Genomic DNA, 19,506 nt, shown 5'->3' with positions numbered 1-19,506 from the left:
ATATAGCTTTTCATATTAATTTATTTTAAGACTGCAATTTCCCCAATATTAATGATATATCATCTGGGTGTGAAGATATAATATTTTCCATGATGAACAATCAACAAATAATAAAAGGAACTTAAATTACCAAAGCCTGATTGTCACAGCTTTATTCAATATTTTAGTTTACTTGCAAGCAATATGGAGTTTTCTAGTTTGTCACTATTAGACATGCATCTAGATTTCCCTTCTCTTATACATCAATGTTTTACCTAATATGAATACTGGCTAGGTACCACGTCTATCTCTTTTGGAACATGGTTGTAAGTACATTTGTCTTCTACTTTGAGAAAGAATCTCAGTCCTAGAGCAGTAGTTCATGGTTAGAAAGATGCAGACCTAAATGTAAGAAACAACCCCTACTATTATCATATCCTTCCTCTAAGGTCACATCAGTTTAAATACCTCCTTGTGTCAACATTGCTTTTTCAATATTTGGTACTCCCCAAATCATTTTTGAGTGTCATAAACCCATTGCTTGATTTGGTTGGAAAATGAGGTGAATAAAATGTTAGGATATGATGGAAGGGTCTTGTCCATTTGTTCTACAGTTGTACCTCAGTATCCGCAGGGGTTTAGTTCTAGGATACCCCACAGATGCCAAAATCCAAAGATGACAAAGTCCCTTATGTAAAATTGTGTGGTATTTTTGCATATAACCTATGCACATCCTCCTGGATACTTTAAATCATCTTTAGTTCACTTATAATAGCTAATACAATGTAAATGCTATGTGAATCGTTGTTATACTGTATTATTTAGGAAACAATGACAAGAAAGGAAAGGTCTGTACATGTTCAGAACACATGCTTTTTCCCTTCCCCACCAATATTTTTGATCTGAAGTTGGCTGAATCCATGCATGCAGAACCTGGGGATACAGAGGACAGACTGCATTTGTTACTATGTGAGACATGGTCCCCATGAGTAATGCATGGATAGCTTGACTCCTCCACGGCTTCTGTGACTGTTGTAAACACCAATGGAAGCACAATGATACTTCAAAAAGTTTGTTGAAAAATTCAGTTAAAAGATAATACAAATCCTTTCATAAACTTTTTGAAGATCCCTTGTATGCTGATACTTTTCTTGTGCTGGCATCTGAGGGGTTCCACCCTTCCAAATATTTCCTCTATAAAATTATCATGAAACTATTCTGTTCTCCCTCTTCTTGCCTTAATTGTTCTCTCCATTATTTTCTTTCTAGTATCTTTTTGTGGTAGAAAATTTACCCACTGTACATGAAAAAGAAGAAAAGGAAATTATTGTTACCCACTAAATGTTCCCTTTTATTCATTCATTAAACAAGTATGTCTTCATTACCTACCAATGTGCTATTTCTGACATCTGTGCTGGAGAAGGAAAGGTGATAGTGGGTAAGCACTGTTACAGCCCTCACCGTGTGGGCTCTGCAGCCAGGCAGGGAGGCAACAATGTGGCAGTCACACAGGTACATGAGAAATTACAACTGGGAAAATTCAGATGAAAGACTGATGATGTATGATGGTTTCAGAAATTACAATGAGAAGACGGACGTGGCCAGAGGTCTGGGAATTCTTTCTGTGGAAGCTGCGATGGGGCTGAGGTATAAACAGCAAGTGAGATTGAAGCAGGCAAAATTGAAAGGGAAAAGCATTTTTGGTTAGAAGGAGCAGCATGTGCAAAGGCCCTGCAGCTGGAACACTGAGAGCCATGGAAAGCACAAATGAAGGAAACTGGAGAAGGACGTTAGGACAATGCCTGGTGTCTCTTTAAAGATATTCATCTTTATTCCAAGAACAATGGGAGGCAATAGATGTGTTTTGGGAAGGAGTAGGACACATGTATTTCGGGAGTCTAGCAGGGAGAGTAAGAGCTACTACTTTGTGGTCACATGCAACTGGACTGATATACAGATTCTGCCATGATTAGATGTAGCCATCAGCAAGCTACTTCACCACAGTAAGCCTCAGCTTTTTCATTTGTAAAATGACACCAATCATACCTACTTCAAGCAGTTGACTGTTATGTCAATGTGTGTAATGTGACATGAAACGTGTAACATCTAACAGTGCTGATTACATAGTAAGCACTCAAAAAATGTTCACCAAATTATTATTTCTGAAAAGGGAGCATCACTAAACACAGCATTCATGTGCAATGGCCGCCTTCTTTCTGTGTAGACCCGAAAATAGCTGAATTTCCCATTAGCAGCTGGTGTAGAAATAGTTGATGGCAAACTGAATGCACTAAATTTATTCTTTCTTTTTAATCAGAATTAAAATAGTTTGATGTATTACAGTAACTAGTTAACCTTATCCCATTAATTCACTATAAATATAAATGGCTGATTTGAAATCTGTAGGCTAAAATCAAAACAAACAACAAACACACACCCTTGTTCTGGGTGAGCTGCAGTAACTTGATGGAGGCACGTCAAGGTCGACCTTGTAAAGTCACTGGTGCCTGAAAAGGCCACATCACAGCACGTGAGCCATAAGCCCAGTGATTGACAAATCCAAGTTGGTAAACAAAGACTGGTATTTTCTTCGGTTTTATTACTGGAAAACAGTATGATACTTTGGGTAAGTAGATATTTTATGTATCAGGGGCAATCCACTAATATATTTGTTTTCTTAATCTATATGTCTTTACTGGTGCAATTTTGGTGACTCAGAGGAATGCTAATTTGAATAAAACTACTACAAATGTTTTCAAACCCAATAACAAATGAGAGTAAATCTAACTTCAATTTTTCATATTCTTGAATAATGAACAAAGTGTAGAAATTTTAGCTTTTGAATATTAACACATCATTGAAAATACTTCCAAGTTAAAGGGTTCTGTTTTATGTCTACTCCCTCACACTTTCCATTTGGATCCTGACTTCTCTTTCAGCACTTTTATACCCCTCTTTCCTGGACTGAATTTTAAAGAATACATGGTAGTCGCATTGACTATTTTTTGTGGTAGATTTTTTTATTATTATTCAAAATATTTTAACATTTACTTGTACATATTTGTGTGGTACAGTGTGTTGTTTCAGTATATGAATATACTGCATAATGATTCATTTAGGTTTCATAGCATAGTTTTGTACCCCTTAGTCCACCACTTTTCCTCCTCTCCCCCATTATTTTAGGTTCTCTGGTAACCATTATTATAGGTTGTTTTTTAATCGTAAATATTTTAAAAATAAACTTTTGTCCTTTGTCTTATTTACAAAACAATCTTATGAAAGTTGCACAGTATTGTAAATGTAGCATATCCCGTGCTTCCCTGAAGTGTCTTCTTTGAATCAGGGTACAGGATTCTGTTAAAATTAAAAAATCTGTGTGGATAGTCATAGAATTTACTCTAGAGGCTTTCACCTTTGACTTTCTTAACTATTCTTTCTACACAATGCCACATCCTGTAATCCTGGCAAAGTCACAAACTCCATCAGTCAATGGTAAGGAACTAGAAAGGAATATCAAAATTTTTTCGTATGGACTTTGAAGGTGATCTCTTAGATTTGCTCCTTTTACTTGATATAATGTTACATTGTTCTCATATTCCTGAAATAAATGCTAGATACACATTGCATATTATTGCATGTATTTATAAATGCATTTGCTACTATTTTATGTGGCATTTCTTGCATTTCTATTAATAAATGAGATTGTTAGGATGTGTCACATTTTTGTGCTATCTTTTCAAATGTTTTATTGCATTTATTGTAGTTAAAAGAATTAACTACTGCTATCATTTGTGTGTATAATGATGGGCATCTCTTTACAGATTAACACTTGAGAAGAATGGATAAAAAATCCACTCTTAAGAGTATCTTTCAATTTTAGTCATGTAGGCCATACTATGAACTACTTAGCTGCAAACACGCAATACTTTCAAGAAAAAAAATGAGTGATTCAGGAAGTAGAACCAAGAGCACAAAATCACAGAGAATTTTTCCCAGGCCTTAAAACCTAATCAAGAGGTTCCCCATATTTACCCAGTTGGATTTCAGAACTGCTTTAGGCTAGTGATTCCTTTATACCTTCCATTCTCCCCTGTTGAATGGTCATTTTTATTACAGTACAAGGCTGTTATCTCATATCTGCTACCACCAACTTTCTAGTTTCACAGCTCCACAGATGGAAAGAAATTTTGCTCCAGGAGCTGTTATTAGCAGATTTCACCCAGCAGCTTTACCCACACCTAGATTTGATTTAGATTATGAGATGTTGGACTATAGTTTAGGCAAGTATTTTGCACATGAAAGGGACATGGATTGTTGGGGCCAGAGGGCAGGTTGTGGCCAATAACAAGATAAGACAGTCTTTATAAGTCCCACTCTCTGGCTGTGTAATCCTCTCCCCTTGAGTGTGGTGAGACTGGTGATCTCCTTCTAGCCAGAAGAATATGCCAAAGGTGAAGGGATGTGGAATATGCATAAGCAAATGTACTTCACAGGGCCTGATTTTCCAAAGCCTCGTAGTTTCAAATATTGACCTTGCCAGAAACAGGAAATTTCCCCAGGCTATTTAGTCTCTGTTGTAAGATGAAGAGTTGTAACACAGCAAGGCTGCTTGTTCAAAGACAGACTAGTTACTGATTGATATGTAAAGTTACTGGGAAGCGGCTGGAGGGAGAAGGAATGTTTGCTAAGATTAGGCTTTTGTTGGTGGCTCACTTAATTGCCTTATGGAATGTCATCTGGCTTGTTTCACTGAAAGTTACCAGCCTATATTGTTAAAACTATAACCCCACTGATGTCTCTTCCTGTAACTTCCTGGGCTGGAAAATAAATGCAGGAAGAGAACCCCAGTTTGTGGTTAATTTCCCAAGGGGAGGAATGCCTCACTCTTGAGGCTTCTGGAAGATTAACCACTTTGGGGCTTCTCACTGCTTAGAAGAGATGGGCTTTGGGTAATCCTTTGCATCTCCATCACCCAGGGGAAGAGGGGTGACAAATCCGTAGAGGGCAAAGCAACAGATTGTTGGGGGCAGAAGGCAGATTGTGGCCAAATACAGGATAAGACAGTCTTTATGAGTCCCACTCTCTGGCTGTGTAATCCTCTCCCCTTGAGTGTGGTGAGACCGGTGATCCCCTTCTAGCCAAAGGAATATGCCAAAGGTGAAGGGACTTTGCAGATGTAATTAAAAATCTCAAATCAGTTGATTTCGAATTGATCAAACTCAGGGAGATTATCTTAGTGGGACTGAATTAATCAGATGAAAGGACTTTAAAAAGGTACTGAGCCCTCCCTTAAGGAAAAGACTTTCTTTGCCAGCTTGATGAAACAAGTGTCCATGCTGGGGAAAACAGCAAGACAAGCAGCTACCTCTAGGAACTGCCCATGCCCCCAGGACCTGAGTGGCCTCTGGCAGACAGCCAGCAAAATGTCAGAGCCTGCGATCAAACAGACACAAAGAAATCATTTCTGCCAACAACACAAATGAACTTGGACACAAGTGGATTCTTCCCCTGTTGAGCTTCCAGATGAGAAAGCAGCTGACCCCATGACTGCACCTTGGTGAGACACAGAGCAGTGTACCCAGCTCACCAGAGCCTATGCTCTCACCCACGGAAACTGTGAGATCATAAGTACACTTTGTTTTAAGCCCCTGTGGTTGTGATAATTTGTTATACAGCAAGGAAAACCAACACATGTTTTATTTTTGAGATGTGGCAAATATGAAATAATAAAATAAGGAAGAAAGTGCTCTGATTAATTAAACTGTTCTTAAGATGGCAAAAGATTATGATAATCAAGTAAGAACTTCAAAATGCAAAAATAACCAAAGAGTGGTAAATTGTAGGTGAACCAGCCGTTAGAAAAATGATCAGAAGTTCAAATGATTACTCAGCAACATTGGCTCTTAGGGAATAGGACTGTGTCCACAGAAGAACAACATGTGATTAAAATCTAAATAATAATACGGACAGTGATGCAAGTGGAGTTCCAAGACACAGACTTTAACGTGGCCCAGTAATGGGAGGACAGGAAGGAGGAGATGGCACTGGTGTTAAGGATGTTAAGGCCTTAAAGTTGATTTAAACTAAAATGGGCTTAGAGGAGGGAGGAATAATTCCAGATGGAAGAGCCTGCCCAGGAAGTGGCGTGCCTCCAAGATGATCTCTAAGCTTTGATTTGTCAGCGTATTTCCTGAAATGACTTTGGAATTCCCGTAAGTTGTTCTACTTTGAAGAATTTTCTATTTCTTTATGGGGTGTGTGTGTATGTGTGTGGTGTGGGTGTGCCTGCGTACATACATACATATGTGTATTTGTGTGTAAAGTTGCAGATCTTTGGGGTTTATTGAATTTAATTTCATGTGTGCACGCTTGCTTCTATTTATATGTAGAAACTCAATAAATTGAGATAAGTCACTTGTCAGAATATTGTTCTAGTTTTTCTCAACCTGAACTGGAAATTCTAAATGCTTTTAAAATGTCAAGGAAACTAGTATCCCCAGTGAATTTTTCTTGCCTTGATTTGAGTAAACCAGCCAGGTGTCCATTTTAAGTTGAATTTGTGCTTTAAAGAAAAAGAAAGGAAATAGTGCTAAGGAATCCTGTTGGCCCTGGAGGTTAGTAAAGTAAATTCCACCTCCGCAAGTCATCAGTTCAATTCAGTCCAGATTGGCAGTTTCTCAGAACATCTGCTGTCTGATCTCTCTTTCGTAGTCAGTAAATAAGGGAATCCAGGTGTTCCTAGTTTAGTGGAGAGCCATCATCTAAATGCCCCCAAATGCCTCTACACCCCTTTGTACCTGAAGGTGAGTTTCAAATGAGCCAGGGACCCCTGAGGATCCTTTTTCCCAGGTGTGGCTTCTACACAGTGGATACCTAGTCCTAGTCCTCCCTCACCTGGCCAGGTGGAGATGGGCCTCACCCCTACTTCTCAGATCACAGTCCTTGCAGCCTCTGTGGAGGGGGAAGCAACATTCCCATGTGCAGCCACCTGCCCTGTTTGAGAGCAGGTGAGTGGGGGCCTGGGGAATAAATCTGCTTTTATTAATACAGCTCTCAAGTACATGTGAGTATTTTTCTGTGTTCTCCTTTTCCAAGCAAATGCTTTATCCTGAGAGTATTTTCGCAGCTTAAGGGAGATTTTCCTCACAGAAGTTTAGTTGTAGACAGATGTTAAAAGGCATTAGTCTAAAACTGTTAATTTTTAAAATGAATCGCATCACTCTCACTTTATATGACTAAAAGATAGAAAAGGCAAATGACTAAGCCAGAGTCACTCCAGAACACACCCATAAGAAGTAGTCTAGGAGGTCTGAATATGAAGGAATGATTCCAAAGTGGGGATTTAGCTTTTGGAAATACCAGTTCATGCAGGAATACCAGTGTGATAAATTCTAAAATTGTCAATCTTTAAGGCCCTATAATACAGTCCTGGTAATGTTCTTTCTGTAAGGAAGATGTGAAAAGGTAATGCTTTTGGATATGTATGACATTTAACCAAATATACTTAATACTAGTATTTTGACTTGGGGAAGCCTACATATATTGTATTTCTCATGATGAAAGTATTTAGGGGGTGGGTTGTAGGCATTTGCAGCACTATGTGGATATTTTTCCATATTTAGTTCATTTTAGAGTAACCCTTTGGCAGAAATGCTATCCTTCAGAAGTTCTTTTTGTAAATAAGAGTGACAGTAGCCTATGGAAAACAAGCAAATATGCCAGTCATGACTGTGTCCAGGCAACCCATAAAGATGTGAAGGTCAGGGCTAAAGGTCCAGATCAGGCCATTCTGGCTGAATTCCAAATTTGATTGAGGATGTTGACTTTCTCTTAGGAAAGACTCAACACATAGTATAAGGGATGATGTGGCCACTATAGAAAGACACCTGTAGTAAAACAGAAAGCATAAGAAAGCGATATTCCCAGTTCTGGGGTGGAGATCTCAAGAAAGTGAAAATTCTTACAAAGGAAAAGTTCAATGTGCTTGTTAATCTTAGGTCTAGTTTCACCCCTACCTGTTGAGATAACAGTACCACAAATTCCAATGGCTTTCGGTAGTTTCATGGTGTAAATCACGTGACCTTTTGGTTTGCCCCACTGTTGGCCAAAGACTTGGTTGTCTTTGGGCTGCTGCATGAGGTCATGGACACTGAGTGTCACCTGACCTTCCTATCACAATGCTGGGGAAGGGTTGGTTCAGCAAGCTTTCAAAGCACACCAGGGGAGAAATGGTGACTATCAGAAAGACTGGCTATTGGAGTCTGGAGCTAATTCAATTTAGGGGACATCTTTGAGGGAAAGAATGAAACCCTAATATTCAAAATTGGGTACAGAGCACCAGTCCTATGAATCTCAAGAAGTTTTAGTTGTATTGAATGACCCCCACTTTCCTGGAACAAAATAGCTAAGACGTGGTCAACCTGAAGTGAAGGGGTACAAATCCCAATGTATGTGTGTTTAGGGATAACAATTTAAAACTAGAATCATTTAGTCCTGCTTTGAACACTGAGAATATATTCTGTTTCTTAAAATTATGCATCTATTCACACCATATGTATATATGCATACGTATGTGGCACGTATATATGAAATGTGTGTGTATGAATATTCTGCACTTATCATCCAAATAGTGTTTTCACCGGTATTTGTTTACGGCTTTATGTATAGTCCTTATCCTTTAAACTCAGTTGCTGAAATATGATATATATTGGAATTTTTAAAGCATTATTTTAAAGCAAATAACCCTACTCACTTTTCGGGTCTTCTGGCATGGAACCTGCTGGGAGGTTAATACATTTAGATTCTGTAGATCGGTGCTGAGTAGTAAGTATGAGGGTCCTAGATTTCAAGCTCTTAGGCTCTTCTGGGTATTTCCTACCTTTTGTGTAATTGACCAAAGTTTTTAAATAAAATAATTTACCAATTTTATTTAAATTGGTTTCCTTTTTTCTCTATGGTATAATCCAAGATAAAGTCAGGAATGATTACTCAAAATAACGTGATTTGAAAAACAAACAAAATATTTAGTGGCATTAAAGCATCAGGCACAAAGCTTCCTTCCATGACATTTCAGGTTTATTAGGGTTTGAGAAACCATCTGTAAAAATCTCTCCCTGTCCCTTGCAGTCATACAGCTTGAAGATATTACACAGAGTAAAAGGATCAGCCTTTTTATTAAAAACAACTTTTTTTCAGCCACATGTGGTCATTCCGTTTGCCAAGAGAATATATCACCATCAAGAAATACCTCAAATATCTTTGGATTGCAAATCCTTAAAACAAAAAGTATAGATTTTGTTTCAAATTTCAAATATTTTAGTGACTTTGATTCCCAAATGACAAATGATTCACACAGGTGTTTATGAGTAATTTTTGAGGGAAAAAAATAAAAGTGTCCCTTTTAAAATCAGATTAATGTATGCTTGAAAAAAATTCATGGGGAAAAAAAAAACCCTATAAACTTACTCTGTGTAAATTCTGCTTTGAGACAAGTGTTTCAAAATTCCAGTTAGATGGAAGAAGTAAGTTCTAGTGGTATACAGTCATGCTAGACATCTGTAATTAACAATAATTTATTTATGTTCTCAGATGGTTAGAAGAGAGAAGCTCAAATGCTCTCATGGCAAAGAAATGATAACGTTTTGCAATGATGAATTTGCTAAATACCCTGATTTGATCATTACACATTGTATATGTGCATTAAAATATAACTCTGTACCCCATTAATATGTACAATGGATACATTTCAATTAAAAATTAGATGCCTTCCTAAAAAAAATAATTGCTTTAACTTCAAAAAAAAAGTGAGTAATGTTCATGTGTTTGTTAAGCTGCTAATTCATTTTACCTTAGATAAATAGCACTTAGTAGTTAATTTCTTTCACTTACTTGTTACTTGTTGGATTAACTTGGAGTGAACATTTACTTAAAATTTGGCATATGTGCACTTTTATATAATTTATAATACCATTATGTATGTGTTACTGCAGTCACACATGCATTCTCTATGGTGGCCATGGGAGGTACTGTTCAGACCTCACTTCAAAAAACAAGCCATAAGGAGCACAGCTGGCCAACAGCCTCTGGCTCTAACCCTTGAGACTCTCCACTGATCTCACGCTGAGGCCATGAATGGGCATTGCCCCCTGATAGAAAATTCCAGTGCAACCTTTGTCATGGACCCCCCATTGAAAGGCCCAGCCTTTCTCAGAGCTGCCCTGCAGCTGAGGCTGCTGCTGCTCTCTTCCTTCCTTCCCTCTCTCCTTTCACAGGTATCAGACCTGACTGCAACCTGCTCATGCTCTCTCTGCCCAGGGAATGCCAGGGATAATGCACATAACACGTTCGCATTCTAGTTATGGCCCAGCTGTTATTTATTCCTGAGGATTTAGAATTCCTCCCTACGGTTAACATCTCTCATGTAGTAAATTACCCCATGTTAACGGAAGGGAAAGGTCTGATTTCTGAACTGATCCACTGCTGGTCAGCATTATTTATGCATTTAATTCTATTTCATTCATGTCCAGATCACGGTGTCAGATTTTGAAAAATGAATCATATTCGTTTCAGAGCTATAACCATACACATCATCTGACATATACTAGCAATGTAAAAATACAATCTATAAGGTAAAGAATAGAGATCTGAGATAATAGGATTTCTATGCAGTGATTTTTATGTTACTTTTAATCTTGTTTGTTTTTTCACTAGTTATGTTTCCATTAATCTATTTTATATGTATAAGTACAAAACAGAAAAATTAATACTGCTTATAGTACTGTCAAAGAAACCTGAGTCATTTTTACAATTTTTGGTAGAATAAGTAATGTGTTCATAGCCACAGTACTTGTTATGAGTTGATTTTATTGCACTTTTGTACATGGTACTTTTCAGTTGATGAAATCACTATGGGAAATTTTCGCAGATTTGACATGCTATGAGTTCACTGAATCCCTAGACTTTCACCCTTGATATGCCTTACAATCTACAGATTACATATGTTCTCCATGACTTCACGGTAAATATTAAGGGAAAATAAAGATATGGAAATTTATAGAAAGATATGTGTGACACACTGGAGATTCAGGAAGAAAAATATTACATGAATCTACTCTCAAAACTATTGTGCATGTATGCTTCAGTTGTTGAAACAAGTATTTTAAACATTTTTATTAAATAAAATAACTAAAAATGAAAGCCTATATAAAATAAAGTAAATGTTATGTAACTAGTACACTTTCTAACAGGCTTGCAAAGTTTCAAACATGCAAGCATATTATGCTCTTAAAACTGGCCAAATTATGGCATCTGTTTACATATATTCTATTCATAGAAAACAAGGTCAATAGATAAACCAAAGTTTTATAAATGGAAACAAATATTGCATTGTGCTATGAATTGGTAGGGAATTTTTTTTCAAGCCTCTAGCAGTATTATATGGGTGAGCTTACCAAAATTCATGGCACAGCCCTACGTGCATGAAGTCTATTACTCATTCATAGATGTGATTAAATTCAATTTCCTGAATCATCAGGAAGGTGCGGGCATGAATCTTTCAGTAGTATATAGGTGGATAATCTTTTGTTTCCTGCTTTCTTATTCCCATTCCAGTTAAAATGTGGCACAAGAATCATAGAAACTGTCTTTCTTTTATATATTTACGTACTTCTAGAACAAAACAAAGCTGTGCCCTCACATTATCACAAAAAAGTCAGCTGTAAATAAATTAATAAAGTTTTATGCGTAAACTTATAGAGCTATTAAACTCTGACTTTTCTCTTTCAAAACAATTTTTAACCAAATTATAAGATACGTAGGGATATATCTGGGGTGTAATGTAAACTCCAGTGTGTTAACACTGAAAAATCATTGCTGTGGTTTGAATGTATCCCCTAAAGTTCATGTGCTGGAAACTTAATCCCTAATGCAACAGTGTTGAAAGGTGGAACTTTTAAGTCATGACTAGATCATGAAGGCTCATAAATGGATTAACTGAATTATCAAGGAAGTGGGTTTGTTATCATGGGAGTGGTGTCCTTACAAAGGATCAGTTCACCCCCACCCCCCTTGCCTCTCCACCTTCTGCCATGGGGATCCCTTGATCTTGGACTCCCCAGCCTCAGGAACTGTAAGAAATAAGACTCTGTTCTTTATAAATTACCCAGTCTCAGGTATTTTGTTTTAGCAGCACAAAATGGACTACAACAATCATGACAGTGAAGGTGATCGTCTGAAGTGCCATCTGCACAGACAGCTAAAAAGCAAAAAGCAGTGACACAGGGCAGCCAAAGACATACAAATAGACCTTTCTGAGCTTTACTCTTCTCATTAGGAGAAATAGTTCCTAAATATACTTTCACACTTGCATATCAATGCCTTTCTTTAAAAAAATCTATTTTAGTAAAATATAGATATTTATTCCTTTTGGAGAAATATAACATTAAAAAAAAAATTGCACCTGGAAAAACAGTCCGGACTTTAAAATCAGTTTTCCAGTGCTATTGTTAATCCTGTTTAAGTTAAAGCCCAAATCATTGGAAAGCAAAAATTAGCTCAGGAGTACTTCTTTATGGAGTGAGAAAAGTGCTCTTAAATACTGTAAAATATTTTTCAGTGATGCTGCTTTAGAATATTTATAAATATCTGGAAAACTCAGGCCCAGTCATTTTCAGAGAGAACTACCTTTTTACTTTCTTTCTGGAAATGATTATTGCCAAACTTGAAACAGACACTTCTCATACTTCTTTTATGTTTGACGAACATATTTACTCTCAGATTTTTTTGTGATTCATTTGAAACAAGAATTGCCACAAGCTACTTTTGGAACTCACTCTTGAGAAGAATCTCAGTTCCCAGCTTCAAAATACAGCCACGTGCTGCATAACAACATTTCGGTCAACAACAGACTGCATGTACGACGATGGCCTCATGAGATTACAATGGCTGTGACATAAGAGGGTACTTCAGAAAGTTCATGGAAAAATAGAATTAAAAGATAATGCAAATCATTCCATGAACTTTTTGAAGCACCCTTGTATAACCTCGGTGTGTCGTAGGCTGTACCATCTAGGTTTGCATAAGTTCACTCTGATGTTTGCCCAATGACAAAATTGCCTAACGATTAATAACATTATAATCTACACTGTTACCCAAACTGGCAGTTAGGTCGTCACTAAAAGAGAGAAAAGTATCGTATCTTTTAGACCCAAAGATGTTCATCAACATTACTTAAAATAAAGATCTAATAAAGCAGTTTCATTTTGGTAGAATAAAGTATAACATCAGAGATGAGACTAACACAAAGAAAGTTTGCCTTACAAAATGTAGCAATATTTATGCTCTAATGCTGACAAAAATAAATTCAACTCCCCATTTCAATTTGATATTTACTTGACCTTTCAAAATTTTCAAAATTAAAAGTGTTCCAACAGAAAGAAGTTAATGATATATCCCTTTGGGAGATAAACCATGGGCTCTTTGGTCTTTTTTTTTTTTCTTTTTTTTCTATTTCTGCTTTTGTTTTCGTTGTTGATTTGTTCCATTTTCTTAATGGTCAGGGAAAGGGTGGAAGTATTGAGAGAAGATGGGCTTCCTGTGACCACTCTGACTGATCTATTACCTTTGCCCTTGGAGTCCTGGCCTCAGGGACCACCCAGCACAGTAGTAGAAGGAACAGAAGCTGAGAAACCATCTTTAACCAAATCCAAATCTAAGCTCAGCCACTGTAGGAGACATATTTAGGCCACTTATCTTTTAGGGCTCAGATTTTCACTTGTGAAATGCAGATGATGATGACTTCTTCGCAAGTTGTTTTAAGATATATGTTGAAACTCTATGTAAAGATTTAACCCAACATCCAATGCAGGGAAAGTCCTAGTGAAAGGTGGCTCTCACTTCCCTGCTTGGTGCCCCTAATTCAGCTCTAGTGAACCCATTGAGAACCCACCAGCTAGACAAATGGAAACCAAGCCTTCAGTAATGTCTGGACCGACTAGTTAGACCATTTCCATGACTGGCTTAAAAGACTTTGCAATTATTTTGTGTCTGTGGGAAATGCCCATTTAGGATAAAAAAAATTTCATTTTTACCTTCTTCATGTTTTACTCGCTATTTTGAGATTTATGTGATTTTAACTTTCAAGAAAACAATTGTCTTGAAAGTGGAGATAAATGTTCTGACTTCTGAACTGGAAAAACCGCCAAGGCTAGTCACTGGAGTGTGCCGTCAGAGCTGTGTGATTATCATCATGACCATCATTACTGGTAAGAAATGAAATGCTCATTTTACAGCGTCAAAGAAGACCACCCGTGGACAGCCTGGATCGGTACCACCGCTGCTAAGCTTTTTGTCCACCTAGAAATTGCAAATTTCTGATTTGTGATTATGTCACTTTTACTTGAGAGTACAAAGATATTGGTGGTGGAAGGAGGGTACAGTGGTGGCTACTATAGAGATAAATTGTCACAGAGTGCCCTGAAGGAAAGCAGGATGTTAGGAGGGGTGATTTTAGCTTTTCTACCCCACAGGTGCTCTGCAGGATTTCTTTAGGGAGCAGGTCCTCATTTTTTCACAAGGCAACAAGAGGCAGTGTTTTAAACCTCCCTTTCATTATTCCTTCCTCAGTCTCTGCGATGTAACACCAATACACTAAAGAAGGAGGGAAAACAGAGGAGACTATGATAATCCTGTTGGTAGGAGATGTTCCAAACAGGGTGTTACCAGCTGTGCTTCGTTGCGAAGCTTGACCGGCTGTGGGCTTGACAGTCCATGCCCCTCTTTGTCCTCCTCTGCACTGTTTTGTCCTGGTCTCTGTAGAGTGGTCAGTGATGAGTGCTTCCAAAGGCCAAGGCAAATTTCAATACTTAAATGAATGTGTTAGGGCCGGCCCCGTGGCTCACTCAGGAGAGTGCGGCACTGGGTGCACAGCGGCGCTCCTGCTGCAGGTTCGGATCCTATATAGGGATGTCTGGTCCGCTCACTGGCTGAGCGCGGTGCAGACGACACCAAGCCAAGGGTTACGTTCCCCGTACCGGTCACAAAAAAAATTAAATGAATAAATAAAATAAATGAATGTGTGAGTGGGAGCTTCATTGAAAACAATAAGAGACTAGGCTTCTGTGAAGAGGGCAGAATAGATGGTCCCCAGCATCACTCTCTTCCACAAATCAACCAATTTACAACTTTTATAAAGCAACAACAGCCACGTTGGGGCCACTAGAGGTCTGGAGAAGAGGAGAGACCTATGGAGTTCAGGAAGGCAGGACAAGCCACGATGAGAGGAATGAAAGGATCGCTCCCATGATTTTGAGCCCTGGCCATTTCAAGGCTGGAGCTAGTAAGCTCATGGAGCAAGAGCTGGCAAAAACCGCTGCTGTGCCCTTCCTATGAAGTTGCTTGGAGGTGGCAGGGGAGAAGAGGGCCCTGGTGGCCCCCAGGCCAGCAAGACTGCTAATGAGGTTCCCATGGACCCACAGAGGAGTAAGGAAACACAACAACTGATAAAAGGAGCCACTCAGAGGCCAGTAAGTCATTGCAAGGGACCAGAGCATGGCCCATCCCATGGGAGGTGTTTGGAGTGAAGGCAGTGGAGGAGACAGGCCACCAGGGTAACACTGCACCACAGCATGGACAGCTGACCTGCCCCCTGATCAGTGCAGGACCACTCAGTGGAGACTAGTCAGGAATACAGAACTGCAGGAGGTGCGGTTTGATGAAAAGACACAGGCTCAGACCAGAGTTTCCACACAACCCAGGTGCACCAGACCTCACAAGACCCCGAAGTGCTTACAAGGTCGGCAGTTAAAACCTGAGCCGCACAAAAAGCCTTCCCCAGGTAGTCAGCAGCAAAGCAGCAATTTAGCTCAACCACAGGGGCCAAGTGCTGGTCCCAACAGGAAGTTCCCCCATTTTAGAAGTAACCAAAGGACAACAAATTAGTTCCAGTGCAGAGTTTAAGTGGTGGGGGTAGCTAATAATCTAAGATAGAACCGAAAGAAAAAACAAAATATCCACAGATCAGAGACAAAGTTTGATATTAACTAGGAAAGGTCTCACATCACCAAAAAACACCTAAAAAACCTAGAAGGACTGGAAGCTCCTGGGCTCCCAAACCAGGGATGGGAGAGGGCTGTGCACCTCAGTCACGGCCCCCCCAATAGCCATACCTAGCCCAGCGATGACCACTGAGCCACTGCAGGAAATACCCTGGGCTCCCAAGGTGAGGTGGCAGGGAGTAGGGCTTCAGCCACATCCCTCCTGACATCTGCATCCAGCCTAGCAATGACTGAGCCGCCACAGGGAGCCCCCTCGTCTCCCCTACCAAAATGAAGGGGGTGTCACGTGTCTCAACCTCGCCCCCCTCCTTCCTCCCCTTCCCCTCTTTCCCTCCCCCTCAACTGCTTCACAACAACATCTGAGAATGTAAAAATAATAATAATATTAATAAATAAATTTAAAGAAATAATAATAAGAGACTAATTTCTCTACAGAAAATTTTCTAGAACGTTGTTCTGGATAAAGAATATTTGGTCTTAAAATGGCACAATGTGATGATTTTATAAAAAAATCAGTTTCTCATCAAAATATAAAACTAGGATAATGCAGAAGTTGTCTTAAACCATCAAGTATGTCTTAATAAAGCAACTGGCTCTATAGTTTAACAACAATATTTTTATTTTTTTGATTCACAGCTTTTTTATTTACTTTTATCACTGTGATCCAATAATGAAATTGATCTTTTGTCCTTAAAGATTCTGACATCCCAATACACATCAGACTAGCACATTTAATGGTCTGAAAAGGCTCTTCTTATTGACCAGCCTATATTTTTGTGTAAAGTGATTACTGATTATGAAGGATGGGGCATAAAAATATCAATAACCCACCAGCATGAGGCAGAATTTAATAACTGCAATTAGGAAGGAAAGGATTTACACAGTTGCTCCAGCATGTTCCTATTTCACTCAGGTTCATGGGTAAGATTTTCATCACTTGTTTCTGGTTATCTCCCTGTCCCTGCCCACCCAGTTTTGACAGATAAAGGGCTAATTCCTCACAGGTGTTATTTCTAACTCGTAATGTGGCTTCCCCATCTTTTCTCCTGGCCTGGACTTAGGGTGCACACCCTAGGAATTTGAGTAAACAAACCTGCACCCCTTGGGTTTTGTTGAATGACAATAGTATTTTAATGAGGTCAGTCCAAGAGGAATATGAAATTTCTGGGAAGATGTCAAAGAAATGAGTAAGTAATAAAGGATTGGGAAAATAAAGAATAAAATAATTGGCTCTAGGAATTGCTTACCTCAAAACTCCTCAATAAGGAATGTAATTGTACAATATGGGGCTCCCACTTATAGGATCACCTAACCATGTCCCTAGCCCCAACAACAGGGTCACTCTAGCACGACAAGATCAGCACATTTGAAATGCATTGCAGACATGCCCGGGCAGTGTGCCCAGCAGTTTAGTCCATCAGAAGTGAATTCGTACACGGACTGGAGCTTCAGGGGAAAACAAGGCCTAGAGTATGACTGTGAACCAATATCAGACTTTTCTTGTCTCAGGGAATGGATGAGTCTGCGTGTAACATGGTGTTTGCCAATCAGATCCGTTTTTCCACTCACCAATCTCTGCAGTCATGCATCATTCCAGTGAAAATGAGTGGGGCTCAAAGAAGGAAGAGGGGGTCTTAAAGAAGACTGAATCTTCTCAGTGGCTCTTCTTCCTACTGGCCAACCTCACCTTCTGTAGTCCCAGCTTCCTCCAAGCAGTCTTCATAGGATGGTCTCAGCTTCTGGGTTCTGGTAACTCTCCCTCTTCCCATTTCTGAGCTCAGGGATGGTAGCAGCTTTCAAGTGTTCCTTTCATTTCATTTCTCACTCTTCCATCTAATGTGTGACAAATCCCTGTATTGACTTTCCGTATTTGAAATCTCTGGAGTGGTTCCTATTTTCTTGTCTGGACCCTAACTGATACAGAGATAGAGGCTCATTTAAGTAAATCAAATGGAGTTAAGAGCGCAGTGAATTAGACCTACCACTACTAATATATATCTCTCTATGCATAGTCTTTCAAGGCTAAAGAACCTCAAGTTACACATGCAAAATGTAGTGGCTTAAGACAACACTGATGTGCTCAAAATTCTACAATTTGGCCAGGGCTCGGTGGGAACAACTCAATTCTGCTCCATGTGGCATCAGCTGGAGAGATCCCACTGGAGTTAGAAGTTCCACCAGAAATGGCCTCACTCTTACAGCCCCCTCCTGACTGTTGGCTGAGAGCTTATCTGGGGTCGTGATTTGGTTCTTCCCTATTTCATATCTTCACATGAGGATGTTGGTCTTCTTGCAGTATGGTCATCTCAGGTTAATGCAAATTCTTACATAATGGCCAGCCTCCCCTAGAGCACTAAAGCAGGAGCTTACAGGTCTGTTTAATGCCCGGGCTCAGAAGTTCCAGGACATGACTTACATCACCTTCCATTGTTCAAATTAACCACAGGTCCAGCCCAGATTCAAGGGAAGGGAAATTTGGCTTTAAATCTATATCAGGGGTGGTAAGTCACATTGCAAAAGAACAGATGGGATTGCAGATATGTTTGCTGTCATCTTTGGAAACATGATTTACCAAAGCTGGTTGGTTAATTTTCGTGCATGTACTGTTTTATTCCTCATCACTTTTCTAATTGCTAGAGCACCTCTCCCTTAAATTCAGCTCAGCCAGGATATGAAAGCTTATTCCCAACTGTATCCAGCTTCCTTCTAATACTTTCTCCTTTAATATAGGTGAAACATTTTTTAAAACGTGCCTCTCCTAGATCCTTTTCTCTTCCAATCCACCCCTTGTTGTATTTCGCTACCCTGTCTTTTCTAGCTAGGCAGAAAGAAGATTTGAAATATCTTCTTAACATGCATTTCTAATGTTACTTTTTCCCTCTCAGTTTCAGGGTGTTCTCTCTTTCCTCATCCATTTTGACACCTACTTTTGATTAGCTTTTCCTAAGGCCAATAATACTTCTTCCCTTATCCTTGTCTCAACTATTTCCCTTTTAAAGGGCGATTGCTTCTTTATACTCTACAAGTGCCTTACTGAATCTCAAGCCAAATATTAAGAGTGTGTTTTGTGGGAGGGGAGGTTATGGGCTGGGGTCTCTGTAATATCATGCACATTATTTTGTGATGCTAAAAGAGATCACCAATTACAATAGTCCTGCAAACGCCCTCAAAATGTCCTTGGGCTCAGTCATAATCCCAAAATTATGACCAGCTCCCTCGACTCATCTTCACACAAATTGGTTAAGAGAATTATGGTATCTACTTATGTCCAAATTCTCTCAAATACTTCCCACAAAAATTGTGTTTGGTGTTGTATGCACGCTACAATTTGTAAGAAAATGTATACAAATAGTGATTTCTTACCCTCATATTAGGAATGGCCACATTTATTCAACCTCGGGCAGAGGTTTCAAACTGTCTTGGTTTGTGGTACCTGTAATACCTCAGCTATTTGTTCATGGAATTCGTAGGCAAA

Source organism: Cynocephalus volans, chromosome 2 (assembly GCF_027409185.1).
Source record: "Cynocephalus volans isolate mCynVol1 chromosome 2, mCynVol1.pri, whole genome shotgun sequence".
Taxonomy (NCBI): Eukaryota; Metazoa; Chordata; class Mammalia; order Dermoptera; family Cynocephalidae; genus Cynocephalus; species Cynocephalus volans.
Note: the sequence above shows the minus strand (reverse complement) of the source record.